This window comes from Rhamphochromis longiceps, linkage group LG4, assembly GCF_057381845.1.
Source record: "Rhamphochromis longiceps isolate RC_006_pf linkage group LG4, R_longiceps_female_GT1.1, whole genome shotgun sequence".
NCBI lineage: Eukaryota > Metazoa > Chordata > Actinopteri > Cichliformes > Cichlidae > Rhamphochromis > Rhamphochromis longiceps.
The window spans coordinates 9494872-9510348 of NC_140560.1; the positions used below are offsets into that span (position 1 = coordinate 9494872).

Consider the following 15477-nt stretch of genomic DNA (forward strand, 5'->3'; position numbering starts at 1 on the left):
CAGCCACCATTAGAAGGTGCTGACAGCAATGGTAAATAATATCCACAAGCATGCAAGGCACCAAGGTTTCAGAACATTACATTGCAACGCAATAATCAATTAGGTTCACTTAACCTCTCAGTGGTTTTAATGGCATGGCAGGAATGGAGTGGCAGGAATAGAAGCGATCATATTATATGTTACAATTGAACAACTCATAAACTCCATAGACTGTTCACTGCAGAATGACAATGAGCTCAGGATTTGTTTATCTTCAGCTATAAACATGACATAGCTCTACAAAGGATTTAGCCATGACAGTATTGCGGCTCCAAACATTACTTATGATCTCAGAACCCACTGTGCGAAAATAGCTAATTACACACTTTAGTTATCATCTCTTTAATTAAGTGTGAGCTCTCTGGCTGTAGTGCCATAGAGCTGTAACCTCAGTACAGTGCTGCACATTCTGTGAGCGAAAAATAGCAGTCATCGTTGCTGGGTGCTCACAGTTTTATTGCTGTTTTTGTGATGAGCATCAGGCTTGGAGCAGAGAGTCTGGTCAGATGACTTTGTTCAATTCGCTCCCAGCGAGTCTGAACAGTGGTGGCTTTCCAGACTGATGATCCCTTAATGGGCTGCAACTGTGAGGCTCATCTGTATGAGAGCCTACTCCACTCAAAGACTATAGCACACACTGCAACAGAGCCCTGAGTAACCACCTATGGCAGATATATCCTTCATCATCCTGACAATATGCATGCAGACTGTGACAGAAGTGGGACCGACATTGACACTGATTGTGTTCCACAGATTCATGAGCCTTGCTCTTACTCTTTCCATGCTTAATATAATTCACCATTTACATTCACAGTGGCAATATCTGAAGCACTTCTGTAAAAGGAAATGGAGCAGGAGAAAATGAAAGAAAGAAAGATGAGAGATGCAGAAAATGATCGCGTTTCAGTCAGGTTTGATAAATTTCCATGAGGGACCAGCCAAGCTGAAAGAGTTAAAAGCATGCAGGGAGCCAGCCAGTGCAGCAGTGCTGTGAAGTGCATGCCCAGCCAAGTGATTTCTTTCATTAGAGGCACACGGCCCCACTGGGTTTCCCATGGCAACCATCTAAACACTAATATAAGCATGAAATCAAAGCTACGGGGGGATTAATCAGAAGCTTCAAATCAGAGATGTTATGGGTAGTATGAGACTCTGGACAAGCATTTAGGGGGCAATTAAAAGGCAGGATAGCGTCTATTTCCACAGGGACAGCTTGTCTGCAGAGCATTTAAGCCTGGGTACGCCACAAAATATGAGATAATAGCGCTTTTTAACACTTTACCTGGGGCATAGATGTGGAGGAGTGGGTGGCAGGCATTTTAGAAGCATTTAACAGCACTATAACCCCAAAAAGCCTTTATTTTTAAGGCTTTACAAAACCCCACACTCAACATTCCCAACTCCTCACTGCTTCTAGCACTGTCCATCCTGCCCCTATTGTCCAGCTGACATAATCCTCCCAAGAGAACCTCTTAGTTGACAAAATTGATATGCTTGCAGAGATTTGCCTCCTATCGGTCTCACAGTGTGCCTCGAGTAACAGGCTTTACAGACCGTGCCTAAATCAAGTAAAATTTTAAATTAGAAAATTAAAAGGTTTATAAAGTATGTCCACTTGGAAATTACATTCAATTAGTTAAATTATTACATTAGTTAATCTTCAACCTAATTGATTTAAAGCAAGAAAAAAAGTGAGTTTACTTTTCCATGGGATTGTTCTGCAAACGTCTAAATAGATTCTGTGTTAAAGCATTAAAGCATCTGTTTTCAAGTCTTACTTACTTTGTATGTTGTTATATTGCTTCAAGTTGAGCCCATTATTGGAATAGCATGTGCCTTTTACAGTAAAGTTAAACAGTAAAGTGTAACACAAACAGTGCGTGTGAATTGTCTGGTGTTGCTCTGGAAAGTCACCCATGACAGAGATTAACAGGATTTAACAGCTCTACATTTTTATAAAGTACAAAGTAGCACAACAATAACACCCACCTGTGCTGATCAAGCATGACGGTCTTTATCACAGAATAGGCATGATATGGTAATATTATTAATGTGCAATTACACATGTGTATACTGTGAGGGAGTCTCATGATTTTCTGTTCAGTTACTCTGTCGTGACTTACAGACTTACTTATTTATAAACCAACCAATCTGAACAAGACAGTGTTTACTGAGTGGGTGTAAGTGAAAATATTAGGTTTACATGAATACACCTTGTTAGTGAAAACACGCACCAGGCCGGGAGTTTTGAACAGATAAACCCTTAATAAGACAAAAATTTAAAATATAATAATGTTAATTTATGGATTTAACGTTACATTTAGATCCCCTGGTGTTTCGATGAGATGATTTAAGTTGCTTTTAGACTCAAAAATAACCTGTAAATGTCTTTGTCTAGTATTAATAAAGCGGGAAACAGCCATCAGCAGTGGGGGGAAAAAAGTACCCAACTACACCAATAAACTGTGACTAACTACAACGTTAAAACTCATCTGTACCTTTCAACATTTATACCCTAAATGTTGATAAAATCTTATAACACTGACTTTAAGTAATCTGATTAGATGTAAATTTTCAGTGTAATTTTGTTACATAAGTACACTGTAAAACTTTAACTGACTCTGGCCAAATGAAATTTACTTGACTGGTATACAATCGGTTTATACAAAATATGTTTTTCTTAATGATTTTTATATTTTTGGCTGCCTTTTAATCAAAATTGTTGTCTCATGTTATATGAGAGCCAAGAATAAATTTTTTTGTGTAGAGTGTGTGAAATGTTTTATGCTGCCTCACTTTGCAAAACAAATCCCTGCTCTCAGAAGCAGCAGGAGCAAAAGAGAAGATGAGTTTATGAGTGAAGAAAGAAGAGGGGGCGCTGTGCTGAAGGTAGAAAGTTAATGGGGTTAGGGTTAGTAATGCAGGAATACATTATTCATGCATTGATGGCATCCGTGTGAATCATGAAGCGCATTATTTCAACCAACATTTTTAAATCATCTCTCTCGGCTGCGGCAGAATGCACTCTGGCTCCCTGCCTCTGTCCCGACTGCTCCTTCAAGGACTCACGGTTAAATGTGATGAGGCTGTCACTGCAGTTTAGAGACAACAGGATAATAATTCCTTGAAATTAAGCTGCTCATCAAGCGTGCGCGATGACAAAGCGGAGGTAGTGTGAAGCATTCGGAAACCAAGGACGTGCGACTTTGTTGCTTCAGCGAACTGCAAAATCAGTACGTAAAGGTGAGTGACAGGCAGTTGCATTGGTCACATGATGCAAAACTAGAGATGAGTCGAGGAATGAAACATTAATACAGACGTGAGATGTGATTAACAATCGGCATCATGACTACACAGCCCATTTTTGTCCTCACAAGGAGGCTGGAGGATTTGGCTGTGTGTGTGTGTGTGTGTGTGTGTGTGTGTGTGTGTGTGTGTGTGTGTGTGTGTGTGTGTGTGTGTAAGTAATCAAATCTCAATTTGTGGGTATTAGTAAAATGCAAGTGTGTATTCAGACTGGCCCTTTTTATGAACGTGTGTCTATTATGAGGCAATAAGCGGGGACGTTTTACTCTGAGCCACGAGATGAATGAAGAGGATTGTGGAGATGACAGACAAGCGGTGGGAGTTGGAGAATAAAGAGAGCAACAAGAAAGCAGGGAGGATTAGAGCAACATTATTAAAGAAGAGGAGAGCGGAAAGAAATAACATTTTAGATAAATACATTTCACACCCATGTGCGTTATTTTATATCTAGCTTTGTAATTAGCAATTTCACACTGAACATGTTCATTCAGAAGAAGGAGGAAAAGAAGTCAGGATACACAATCCAGCAGTTTCCTTCAAAGCCGTGTTAAACAAAACCAGCTTCATCTTTTTTTTTCCCTTTTAGTGTATGAAAGAGTGAATTTCAGAGAGCATATATGAGAACAACAGCCAGACATTTTAGCATCTTCTAGAATAATGACATGAAGCTGTGAGGGCCAAATCAGGCATCTAGGAAACAGCCAGGACCTGCTGCTTAGCAGCAAGATACAGATTACTTCCATTAGGATTCCTCTCTGCAGACAGCTGACTTTGGTGTGTTAGTGATCAAATAAGGTGGCAAAAACAGAAAACTCAAACCAAAGGGACAGATGAAAATAAGACTCATGTTAGGCTCTGCGTATTCACATAAAATGTATCAGTATTTATTAAGTCGTCATTGCTAGAATCTGTTTAATAGTAAAATGATCAAAGACACATTTCTAGTCTACATTGTTAACCCTTTAAACCCTGAACTGTTAAATAAGTGCCAGAAAAGTCACATTTCTTGAAAATGGAGTGTTTATAAAATCTTATGACAAATAAAAAGGTATTACTCCACATATATGAGTTAAAATTTGTATTATATTGGCTAAATCTGCCAATTATTATAGGTTTATATTTATTTATTGGCAGCTTATTGCTTAAAAATGTATTGTGCAATTTATTTAGGTGTTTCTGGGGCAAAAAAAAATCAAAAATCAAACTGATAGTGTAGAAGCACTCATTTATCAAATATGATCGACTAGGTGTTAAGGGCTTAGGTTAATTTCACCTGCTGGTGAACACATTTGACCCATTGTAGTGTTTTCCATTTGTCTGAACAACATGATACACTTGGTCTTAAGTCCAGTAAGGTCATTCTTTTGTGATGTGATGCAATATGAAAGAAGTTCGCACTGCATGGGTGTTTTGCACTTTGTTAGTTAGTGATTAATTTTCACTTGGTGTTTTTTTGTGTTTGTTTTTTTCTTCACTTACTGGTTTAGTTTAGCACCAAAGGTACTTGGTTAGGTTCGGGTACTTAAAACTAGTCGGTGGGTGCAGGAAAAGGTTGGCGTGTGGGCTAAAATATTCTCCTTCACAACAATAACTCTGCAGAGTGAAAAATGACTCTATCCAGTATGTTGAAATGTGACACCAAGGGGTTCTTCTGACAAGCTGGAAGTGACAGACCCATCTCACTACAGCCATAACCCACTGTGTCACATGCCAATGTCAAAGGACCTCTTGCATAAATGTGACACACCAAAGTCTTTGAAATAGCGGTATTTGAAGCCCCAGGAATGCGCTGCTGATTTGTCCCATGTTTCTACAGCCTGTGAAACAAGGCGACAAGAGCACACACAGAGACATATGAAAGGCTCACTTTTTGTAGTCCACATTCATTAAACTGTAGTTTCACCGCAGTAGATCTACAACAGCATTTGCTATCAGGTTATTAAATACTGCAGTGCAAGTGTAGCTGGATACTCTGAGCTCTGTGTTTGTCTTTTCCTAAGTGCCTGTGTTCACTCTGTGAACTTTTCTACTGAATTTGAGAGGCAGTGATTAGAAAAAGACACGATACACGAATATAGTCCAGAATTAATCCACCCTTGCAGGACTATCATTAAGTGCAATATAAACCAACACTGTTTTTGATCCATATGAAAAGCTGGATTAGGGCCAAGCTCCTTTGTTTTTAACATTTTCTTTCTTTTGCTTTTCTTTTTTGTTTCTGTATGAGAGGGATGGGTGGGGTGGGGAGTGTTCTGGGTATTTCTTAAAATTGGCCATGGTGCAATATAGCTGGAGGGTATTGTGCAATATTTGAGTGTATTTGAGCTAAAGCTTAGTCATTTGGGAGTAAAATCCATGTACAGATTTTAGTGACCCTCTTTGGTTAAAGCATAATTCTGGGTGTAGAGCTATTAGTTATTCTCCATGAACAATTGATTACAGTTTGCATTTCTGCCACTTTCTGGTGCGTGGAAATCTTAAAATACACTAGCTGCCTTTAATTTCTTCTTCAGGATTTTGCTATTCTCAAATGATTGAGTCAGCACTTAGCTTTAGGCACCCTCTCAGGATCACAACCGTGATGTTATATATAGTTCTTTTTTGTCCTGGCTTATTTTTATCTAGTGGAAATTACTGTAAATGAATGTGAATTTTAAGAAAGTTTCTGATTTCTTTTTTGCTGGACATGCATCTCCATATGTGTTTTTTATTGAAAATAAGTACTGTATAGCTTTCAACAATATAAAGATGAGAGAAGTTAGGATAAAGCCCCCAGAAAGTTCAACTTAGAAAAGCAAGAAAAATATCCTCTGTCAATATTATTCAAAGATTGTATGTAATGTGTATGTACAATTTTGTTGCTGCAGATGTTTAAATTGTCATGTTTAAATGACTGAAATGTTTTAAGGTGGACCATAAAATAAAAACAGAACAAAAACCTCAGGCTTTATTTAAACCTTAAGTCCAGAACAAACAAAGCATAAAGGTGTAAAACTCTAAAAAGCAAACATCCAAAATACACAGACAAGAAGCATGAGGAAAGGGAACACATGGGAGGAAAAAGTGAAGCACAAAATTCAAAGAGAAAGGCAGGGCTATTTATACACACCAACTAGAGTAGTTGGGGATAGGAAACAGGAGCCAATCAGACACAGAGGAAGTGAAACCCTAAACAAGACCAAGCAAAACAGGAAACAACCCCAAAGTGCACTCACTGGTCATTTCATTAGTTACACCTCATTAGTTTTAGGTTGGACCCCTTTTGCCTTCAGAGCTGTCTTAATTCTTCAAAGCAAAGATTCAACATATCGACACAGACACGGTGCATACTGACATGACAGTGTCATTCGACTACACATCCATAATAAGAATCTCCAGTTCCAGCACATCCCAAAAATGCCTATTGGACTGAGATCTGGTGACTGAGGACAGTGAAGTGATCGTCATGTTCAAGTTATCTAAAAATTCAAAACACAACACAACCCCATGGCCTTAACAGTTATCCTTAATGTACCAGTAGTTCTGTGTATCTCTATGTCTCAAGACACAATCACTCACATATTGTATAGCTGAAAACCTTTGTTGGGAGATATTCAGTTCATGTCTGTGGCTTAATTTAATGAAGGCATGCTGCAATTCTTGCATTGCATGGACCAACTGCAGATCCACATTGATGAAACGCAGCTCTGCAGCCATGAGACTTAATGCTTCTGACAAGATTGGGAAAGTCATTCATGTGTAAAGTAATGCGATGCAGTGTATAGATGAGATCTGGGCTAATGGATGTTAAAGACACGGCACCTGTCTGAGCAGATCAAGATCATTACCTTTCCTTACATGTGGATCTCACCAGGACTTTGACTGTGAGGGGTGGGTACTAACACGAGACTCCTGGTCTCTGTAAATACAGACTGGACGAGTCTATAGATCAGAGACTTCATAAACACTGATAAGATATGATGAAGAATAACAACTGAGAAAAGAACATGATCTCATTTATGGATGAATAGACATACAAGGCCAAGGGGCACTTTACACAAATGCTAAGGCTTCTACAAAAATGGAGCCTATCAAGCATACACGTCAACACACATCATACAACCTAATAAACAGAGTGATGCCCTTCTACTAGGAAAAATTCAACATCACAGCCACTGTTATCCTGCTTGGTATCCGTCCAGAAAGTCAAACCCTGCCTGCTTGCATCAAAGCGATCCTTCTTCCTTCTTACATAAGCACAATCGCTTCATCATTGCGTAGCAGCATCACTAATCCCCTTCTTTCCCTTTAATCTCTTCTTTCCTCTTCCTTTACCTTAGTTTTTTTAAACTGAAAGAAAAAAGTAGGTTATACATTTCTTACTTTTCCCTTCTCTATTTTTATCTTGTTCAATTTCACACCCCACTTTTCTCTGCTCGGTAACATCCCTTAAAATATGTATCAGTGGGACCTATGGCTGCTTTATATCTCATTGTTATCTATCATTCTGTTTCTTTCACACTTCACATCTTTGCTGGGACATTGTTTATTTACAATGAGCCACCTGGATGCACATCCGATGACAGAACTTGGATTTGAGTAACAGAAATTTCATGGAAAATATTCCCCATATGTAGCAAAATGGGAACAGATGTCAGCCTGTAGATGTGTAGGCCTACTACACATGTGAGCAGTGTTGGGCAAGTTACTTTAAAAAAGTAATTAATTATAGTTACTAGTTATCCATCCATCCATCTTCATCCGCTTTATCCGAGGCCGGGTCGCGGGGGCAGCAGCCTAAGCAAAGAGGCCCAGACCTCCCTCTCCCCAGCCACCTCCTCCAGCTCATCCGGGGGAACACCAAGGCGTTCCCAGGCCAGCCGAGAGATATAATTTCTCCAGTGTGTCCTGGGTCTGCCCCGGGGCCTCCTCCCGGTGGGACATGCCTGGAACACCTCACCCAGGAGGCGCCCAGGGGGCATCCTTGTCAGATGCCCGAACCACCTCAGCTGGCTCCTTTCGATGTGGAGCAGCAGCTGCTCTACTCTGAGCCCCTCCCGGATGGCCGAACTTCTCACCCTATCTCTAAGGGAGAGGCCAGCCACCCTTCGGAGGAAGCTCATTTCTGCCGCTTGTATCCGCGATCTCGTTCTTTCGGTCACTACCCACAGCTCGTGGCCATAGGTGAGGGTAGGGACGTAGATCGACCGGTAAATTGAGAGCTTCGCTTTTACACTCAGCTCCCTCTTCAACAAGACGGACCGGTGCAGCGTCCGCATTACTGCAGCTGCAACCCCAATCCGTCTGTCGATCTCCGGCTCCCTTCTCCCATCACTCGCGAACAAGACCCCGAGATACTTGAACTCCTCCACTTGGGGCAGGAACTCATCCCCGACCCGGAGTGGGCATTCCACCCTTTTCCGGCTGAGAACCATGGCCTCAGATCTGGAGGTGCTGATCCTCATTCCCGCTGCTTCACCTCGGCTGCGAACCGTTCCAGTGCAAGCTGGAGGCCCTAGGGTGAGAAGTTCGGCCATCAAGGAGGGGCTCAGAGTAGAGCAGCTGCTGCTCCAAGTTACTAGTTACTTCTTCAAAAAAGTAACTGAGTTAGTAACTGAGTTACAATATTCTAAAAATAATTAATTACTTGAAAAGTAATTATTGCGTTACTTTAAAAGAATGTTTAACCCTCTGGGGCCCAGGGTATAATTGGCCATTTTTGACTACGTTTGATGTTTCCTCTATATTTCACCTTTAAAAACTATTTACTTTGCTTCGTTTGGTATCATCCTTTTCAGCACAACCTCACGTGTCTGAATTTACAGTTATGTTTTCATTTTGACATACTGTAGTAACACAACTGATCTAAAATCAGACAAAAAAAATATAAAATCTGAGTAGAAAAAGTTATATTTTTTACTGTAACAACCACAAACATGTTTATTGAATCATATTTCATAACTTTAGATGCAAATATAAATTGTCAATTTTAAAATCCTATGCACAAGTTTTGCGGACAACAAAGTTATTTGCAGCCATTTACCTTTTACCCTTAAAAAAAAAACATTTCAAACTATTTACAGAACAATCAGCTGTTCGGCATTAAATAAGATGCCACACAAATTATTTGTGCCACTCCCAAAAAATAATTTCTGTCCACTATAAAGGAGAAAATCACAGCCTGATACCTGCAGGTCTGACAGCAGCAGGTGTCTCGCTCATCCTGTTTTTTACCTGAAGACAGCAGTCACCTCATTGTTCTGACACACGACACAAAACTACCCACTAACTACACACTAACTACACAAAACAACACTCCAAACACGCTAAACATCACAAATCTCTCACATCTCAAAACTCGCTCTCTCTCTCTTTCTGCTGTTTCTCTCTCTCTCTCTCTCTCTCTCTCTCTCTCTCTCTCTCTCTCTCTCTCTCTCTCTCACACACACTCCTAAAACTTCCCCCTCTTCCTAAACAACCAAATGTCACATTGCCATATCAATTTTGATTGGTCGACATGTTACATTTTTCCATCAACACGAACAGGCTGTTTTTTGTTTTGTTTTTTTATTTTTTGCTCATAAGCAGAGAGTGCTCGCTGTGCTGTCCTTCGACAGTAAACGTGACGAAACTATTGAGGAAAAAAAACACATATATATTGTTTATCATGACTCTGGTTTTACGTGGCCTATCAACACAATTTAAAAACTGGTATATATCACCTTGTTGCTTTGTCATCTTGAAGTGGTCATGTGATTGGCTTACAACGACTTTATTCTTCCTCAGTCAAACGGCAGCGCTCATTTGATTGTTTTCCCCCTTAGCTCTAGGTGTTGTGCCAAAAAGTGCTTGTCTACCAGAAAGTGATTGCAGTCCGCGGGAGCGCGCGCAGCTGCTTAAAGCTGTAGTGCCCAGATTACTGACAGCTACTGATATAAGATGCGGTAAGCTGAAGACAGCTTCAACCGTCTGTTTGTTGAAAAATAGTAACGGACCGCATTTTCTTGTTAGTAACAGTAACGGCGTTGTAATGATAGAAAAAGTAATTAGTTAGATTACTCAATACTGAAAAAAGTAATGCCGTTAGTAGCGCCGTTACTTGTAACGCTGTTATTCCCATCACTGCACGTGAGCATGGACACTTATATATATATACATGGGTCAAAGATGCCTTTCCCACATTTTATTTAAATAAATAATCATTAAAATCATTATTAAAGTGAATAAAATTATATAACCTGAGCCTGTTTCTTCCTGTTAAAAAGGAGTTTTTCCTTCCCACTTTTGCCTGCATGCTCATAGGGAGTCATATGATCGTTGGGGTTTCTTTTTAATATTTTAGACTCTTTACCTTCCAATATAAAATGCCTTGAGGTGACTATTGATGTAATTTGCTAGATAAATAAAACTGAATTGAATCAAATTGAATATATTACTTACAGTAATGCTTTTATACTGTAAACAAATAAGCTAATAAGCTTTGCAGGTGGATTCTATTATCTTTAGATACAGTGATTAGCTGTTTTTGATGCTAGCTTAAGCTAACTGGTGGTTTCAGCTTCATATGAGCGGTACAGAATAACAATGGTATCAGTGTGAGAAAGTGTTTGTGGCTGGTCGTGCAATCAGATACACAAGCTTCCTTTTTCAAATAAGTATACAGTAGTACTCTCCAAGCATGACATCCCGGTGCATTTCAGACCCAGCAACACGCTCAGACAAAAACTGGTTCGCCCGAAAGACAAAACTCCAAAACACAAACTTAACAATGTGGTGTATGCTGTACAGTGCAGCGAGGAATGCCCAGACCTCTACATTGGAGAGACCAAACAGCCACTTCACAAGCGCATGGCACAACATAGAAGAGCCACCTCCACAGGACAAGACTCAGCAGTCCATCTGCATCTTAAGGATAAAGGACACTCTTTCGAGGATGCCAATGTTCACATTTTGGACAGAGAGGACAGATGATTTGAAAGAGGAGTGAAAGAAGCCATCTATGTCCACTGTGAGCGACCATCTTTGAACAGAGGCGGTGGTTTACGACACCAACTCTCTGCCATCTATAATCCAGTTTTGAGTTCCCTCCCCAGACGCCTTAACGCTCACTCACATCCTGGGCCATCTGACCTCAGGAATTCGCATGATAAGGTGGGGCCAGGTTTCACAATGAGCTCACCCGAAACTCTGGCTGATTGGGACCCACACCCATTTTCACAACTTGGCTCAGGCGATTAGAGGATCATCAGGGGTCCTTTTGTCCCTCTGTGGGGGGTTACTCCCACTAGGTTTATATCTGGGACTCTCCACCATTTGACCTTAGACCTGAAGAAGCTTCTCGGATGAGAGGTGAAACGTCTTCAAGCAACTTAAAGAAGTCCAGACGCTTTTCTTTGCAAGCTCCTTTGACTACGATGACCTGGATGACTGAGAACCTTCACAGATATACCTGGTACAGTATATACTGAACAGAAGCATGCAGCTCAGAAATCATCATGTCATGTAAAATCAGCATGCAACAAATTTCAGTTTGCTGCGATAGCGCGCAGTATTTACAATTTTACCACCATCGTCCCTGTACCCAAATCCTCCACCATCTCCTCATTGAACGACTGGCGACCTGTAGCCCTGACCCCCATCGTAAGCAAATGCTTCGAGAAGCTGGTCAGGGACTTCATCTGCTCTGCACTACCCGACTCACTGGACCCTCTACAGTTTGCATACCGCCACAACAGGTCCACTGATGATGCCATAGCCCTGACACTACACACTGCCCTGTCACACCTGGAGAAGAGAGACACGTATGTGAGGATGCTGTTTGTAGATTACAGCTCAGCATTCAATACCATCGTTCCCTCGAAGCTGGACAGGAAACTACAGGATCTATGACTGAGCAGCTCCCTCTGCAGCTGGATCCTTAGCTTCCTGTCTGACAGACGCCAGGTGGTCAGACTAGGCAGCATCACCTCATCCCCCATCACACTGAACACTGGTGCTCCACAGGGGTGTGTACTGAGCCCTCTCCTGTACTCACTCTACACCTACGACTGCACAGCCACTAACAGCTCCAACATCATTGTGAAGTTTGCGGACGACACTACAGTGGTGGGTCTTATCACCAACGGTGATGAGACGGCTTACAGGGAGGAGGTCAGCGCCCTGACCCACTGGTGTCAAGACAACCATCTCACCCTCAACGTCGCAAAGACAAAGGAGTTGATAGTGGACTTCCGGAGGTGCAGAGAAGTACACACCCCCATCACCATCAACGGCGCTGCTGTGGAGAGAGTGAGCAGCTTCCGGTTCCTTGGAGTACATCTGGCTGAGGATCTTACGTGGTCAGTACACACAAACAAAACAGTGAAGAAGGCGCAGCAGTGCCTCTTCTTTCTCAGGAGACTGAAAAGATTCGGCATGAGCCCCCGCATCCTCAGGACCTTCTATCACTGTGCCATTGAGAGCATCCTCACTGGATGCATCACCACCTGGTATGGCAACAGCACCGCCTACAACCGCAAAGCTCTCCAGCGAGTAGTGCGGTGCTCTGAACGGATAATTGGAGGTGAGCTTCCCTCCCTCCAAGACATCTACAGGAAGCGGTGCCTGAGGAAAGCGGGGAGGATCATCAAGGACTCCAGTCACCCCAGCCATAAACTGTTCAGACTGCTTCCATCAGGAAGGAGGTTCTGCAGCATCCGGTCCCGTACCAGCAGACTGAGAGACAGCTTTTTCCATCAGGCCATCAGACTGCTGAACACGTCATAGACACCTCAGCTTCACTACTGGAACTTCAACATTATGCACTCCACACTGTATATAAATGCCACTTGTTTTGCACATATTCAACTCTGTATATTTTATATATTTTATTATTATTATTATTATTATTATTATTATTATTATTATTATTTATTTATTTTACTATTTAATTTGTAAAAATGTGTATACACACACACACACACACACACACACACACACACACACACACACACACACACACACACACACACGTAGGAAAATATTTAGTATACACATCCAGAAATGCATACACTATTATATATTGTACATATATTTATTAGTTTCAGGTTGGCCATTCTTGTATTTTGCTCGTTTGTGTTGTTGTGTTTGCACATCTCTGTTGCTTGTGGGGCTCGCACACAAGAATTTCACTCGCATGTGCTGTGCCAGTGTGCCTGCACATGTGATGTGACAATAAAAGTGATTTGATTTGATTTGATTTGATTTAGGGTGAAAAAACATTTATTGGAAACCAATATTTTCTTTAAAAGTAAATATTTAATAGTAATATAATAATTTGAGAACCTTCAAACCCTTTTCCCCATTTTTAGATAAGATAGTGACGAAATTTATGTCATAATATTATAATTCATAGAGTTAACTATTGGTAGGAATACAAACTTAAAACAAATACCAAGAAAAATCTTCAAGGCTATTTTTGATATAAAAATATGTAAAAAAAAAAAAAAAAATTACATGCAAAGATTATAACAACACAGACAATAATATAGAGAGTTATTTTTAATTTGTCTGATGTAGTGCTGCACTACTGATGATTTGAAACCATTACTTCATTAAACATAGAGATGGTAAGGTCGGCTACCACGGTTTCCATGTAGTTGCCAACTAGTAGACTTTACTCAGCTTCAGTCTGGGACTTTCAGAGAAACATTTATTTACAAATAATTATTTCACACTGTTAAATGAACACTATCATTATTTCAAATGGGCAGGACTGAAAATGTTAGCTACCAAGCTCCTACATTGACATTATTGTTTTATTATTACCCATAGCTGCTACCTTAACAATAGCTTAGCAGATGGCTAATGTTGATGGCTACTGGATAAACATATTTTCATCTGCTCCATTATTTCCCGAGGCGTCGCCACATCATTTGGATCTACTGATGTCTGATTTGGCACAGTTTTTTACGCTGGATGCTCTTCCTGATGAGCCCATTTATCCAGGGTTGGGAAGGGCACTAGAACCAGTACACTAGCTTGAGGCTGGATTTATATGTGTCAAATAATGGCTAATAGATAATATGTGCACTTGCCAGGTTAACATTTATGGTAACCGTTTAGTACTAAAGCGTTGTTGAAACTGGAGTTTTACTGAAATACCTGATAAAATATTTTTTAATGTTTTCAATCTCAATTACCGTTAATGTGTTCAGCTGCTAGTGAGTGGAGGGGTCAACCCTAACCCTATGTCCTGACTAAAGTTTAGTGTCAACCACAGGAGGTTAAAACAGAACTGTTAATATCGATACCGTTTCTAATTAGCATCTAATTGTTTTTGGGTTTTTTTTACAACGCTATACCGTTTGTAATTTCTTCCTTCTTTCACTGTCCTGAGTGTTGGATAGAGGACCTACACTTCAGGCTGAATATTAAACAAAAGGTGAGGCTTTATTGTGGTGGATCAAAGTTCCACTTTAAATACAAAAAAGTCCAACTAAAACCATGTAAAAAATATGAAGGCACAGACAGGAGCAAACCAGACTGAAAAAAGGAAAGACTGTAAATACATTTTGTAGTAATTGGTCAAGAAGAAAGAACACAGTGAAAACAAACAGGAGATCAGGGGAAGACAGAGACAGACAACAAAACAACAGGATATGAAAGAAAACCAGTCTTCAAAGTAAAACAGGAAGCAAAACACAAATACTAAACAGAGATAAAAACACATTTCAGATGACAAATAAAAGAAAACAGAACAAGAAATAACACTGAAACAAGACAGAGGGGGAAACAGCGAAGGTTCTTGAAACACCCTGATTTTATTTGAAGCCGTTGCAATTCCTTGTATTCGTTATTTTCTGCAAACAAATAGATCTCTGCTCTCTGTCTACACCGCCATAGTCAGTGCGCACATGACAGAAAATATTTCTTAAACTGTCCAAAAGTGTACATCTGGAGAGTTTTTTAAAAATGCTGTTTTAAAAAGAAGCATTATTACTGTGATTAAGCGTGAGTGTGAGTTAGATGCTAAAAAGAAAACCTAAGCCTTGGACCAATGTACCCATGTAGAGATGTAAGAATAGACAGTAGCGAACCAGTATGCACCCCTGTTGTGAATGCAGATTGGGCACCAGCATTTGTCAGAGACCTCTGAGGTGTTGACTGAAGCAT

The 15477-nt window shown here is 40.5% G+C and overlaps 1 protein-coding gene across 4 annotated transcripts in view; it reads right to left on the reverse strand.

Moving 5' to 3' along the window:
* Positions 1-15477, reverse strand: part of plppr2a (phospholipid phosphatase related 2a) — a 203943-nt gene that overhangs the window by 14815 nt on the left and 173651 nt on the right. The gene's annotated exons all lie outside the window — the stretch shown is intronic.